The 2695-nt window shown below is 44.4% G+C and overlaps 1 pseudogene; it reads left to right on the forward strand.

Moving 5' to 3' along the window:
- The first annotated feature begins 908 nt into the window (after positions 1–908).
- Positions 909–1594, forward strand: LOC126077589 (60S ribosomal protein L19-like; annotated as a pseudogene).
- The last annotated feature ends 1101 nt before the right edge of the window (positions 1595–2695 follow it).

Consider the following 2695-nt stretch of genomic DNA (forward strand, 5'->3'; position numbering starts at 1 on the left):
ATCCATTTATACATCTTTCTGTGCATATATATATATACATATATATATGCATGTATACACACACACATATACATCCCCCATGCGTGTGCTAGTTTGTTGTACTGTGGGGCCTTGAATACCAACTAAGATGTTTCAACAAACGGATTCAGGGCTGGAAGTGCTCACTTGTCTATGCCAAGAAATTTGGAAGACAGCTACCTGGCCAACTGACTGGAAAAGATCCATATTTATGCCTGTTCCCAAGAAAGGTGATCCACCCAAATACAGAAATTATCAAACAATATCATTAATATCACACGCAAGTAAAATTTTGCTGAAGATCATTCAAAAGCAACTATGCAGTACATCGACGGGGGATCTGCCAGAAATTCAAGCCAGATTCAGAAAAGGGTGTGGAAACACTACCGAAAATGATGAAGAGAAACCAGATAACTGGGAGCTCCTAAAAATCAAACACCTTTGCTCATCTAAAGACTTCACCAAAAGAGTAAAAAGACCACCTACAGACTGGGAAAGAATTTTCAGCTATGACATCTATGACCAGTGCCTGATCTCTAAAATCTATATGATTCTGTTAAAACTCAACCACAAAAAGACAAACAACCCAATCAAGAAGTAGGCAAAGGATATGAACACACACTTCACTGAAGAAGATATTCAGGCAGCTAACAGATACATGAGAAAATGCTCTCGATCATTAGCCATTAGAGAAATGCAAATTAAAACTATGATGAGATTCCATCTCACTCCAACAAGGCTGGCATTAATCCAAAAAACACAAAATAATAAATGTTGGAGAGGCTGCGGAGAGATTGGAACTCTTACACACTGCTGGCGGGAATGTAAAATGGTACAACTACTTTGGAAATCTATCTGGCATTTTCTTTAAAAGTTAGAAATAGCCTTTCGGCCCTGCGGCCACAGCCATGAGTATGCTCAGGCTTCAGAAGAGGCTTGCCTCCAGTGTCCTCCGCTGTGGCAAGAAGGTCTGGTTGGACCCCAATGAGACCAATGAAATTGCCAATGCCAACTCCCGTCAGCAAATCCGGAAACTGATCAAAGATGGCCTGATCATTCGCAAGCCTATGACCGTCCATTCTCGGGCTAGATGCCGGAAAAATACCTTAGCCCGCCGCAAGGGCAGGCATATGGGCATAGGTAAGTGAAAGGGTACTGCCAACGCTCGAATGCCCGAGAAGGTGACCTGGATGAGGAGGATGAGAATTCTGCGCCGGCTGCTCAGGAGATACCGTGAATCTAAGAAGATTGACCGCCACATGTATCACAGCCTGTACCCGAAGGTGAAGGGGAATGTGTTCAAGAACAAGCGGATTCTCATGGAACACATCCACAAGCTAAAGGCAGACAAGGCCCGCAAGAAGCTTCTGGCTGACCAGGCTGAGGCCCGCAGGTCTAAGACCAAGGAAGCACGCAAGCGCCGTGAGGAGCGCTCCAAGCCAAGAAAGAAGAGATCATCAAGACTCTGTCCGAGGAGGAAACCAAGAAATAAAGCTTCTCCCCATCTCTTGTCTGTACAGAATGGCCTTGGCAGTCACATAGATCAGTTGTTCAATAAAACAAGCCTTTATCTGCCTGCCAAAAAAAAAAAAGTTAGAAATAGAACTACCATACAACCCAGAAATCCCACTCCTCGGAATATACCCTAGAGAAATAAGAGCCTTCACACAAACAGATATATGCACACCCATGTTCATTGCAGCTCTGTTTACAATAGCAAAAAGCTGGAAGCAACCAAGGTGTCCATCAACGGATGAACGGGTAAATAAATTGTGGTATATTCACACAATGGAATACTACGCATCGATAAAGAACAGTGACGAATCTGTGAAACATTTCATAACATGGAGGAACCTGGAAGGCATTGTGCTGAGCGAAATGAGTCAGAGGCAAAAGGACAAATATTGTATAAGACCACTATTATAAGATCTTGAGAAATAGTATAAACTGAGAAGAACACATGCTTTTGTGGTTATGAGGAAGGGAGGGAGTGAGGGTGGGAGAGGGCTATTTACTGATTAGTTAGTAGATAAGAACTAATTTAGGTGAAGGGAAGGACAATACTCAATGCACGGAAGGTCAGCTCAAATGGACTGGACCAAAACCAAAGAAGTTTCCGGGATAAACTGAATGCTTCAAAGGTCAGCGGAGCAAGGGCGGGGGTTTGGGGACTATGGCTTAAGGGGACTTCTAAGTCTATTGGCAAAATAATTCTATTATGAAAACATTCTGCATCCCACTTTGAAATGTGGCGTCTGGGGTCTTAAATGCTAACAAGCGGCCATCTAAGATGCATCAATGGGTCTCAACCCACCTGGATCAAAGGAGAATGAAGAACACCAAGGTCACACGACAACTATAAGCCCAAGAGACAGAAAGGGCCCCATGAACCAGAGACTTACATCATCCTGAGACTGGAAGAACCAGATGGTGCCTGGCCACAACCGATGACTGCCCTGACAGGGAGCACAACAGAGAACCCCTGAGGGAGCAGGAGATCAGTGGGGTGCAGACCTCAAATTCTCATAAAAAGACCAGACTTAATGGTCTGACTGAGACTAGAGGAATCCTGGCAGTCATGGTCCCCAAACCTTCTGTTGGCCCAGGACAGGAACCATTCCCGAAGACAATTCATCAGACAAGGAAGGGACTGAGGGACTGGACAATGGGTTGGAGA

This window comes from Elephas maximus, chromosome 5 (assembly GCF_024166365.1).
Source record: "Elephas maximus indicus isolate mEleMax1 chromosome 5, mEleMax1 primary haplotype, whole genome shotgun sequence".
NCBI classification, from domain to species: Eukaryota; Metazoa; Chordata; class Mammalia; order Proboscidea; family Elephantidae; genus Elephas; species Elephas maximus.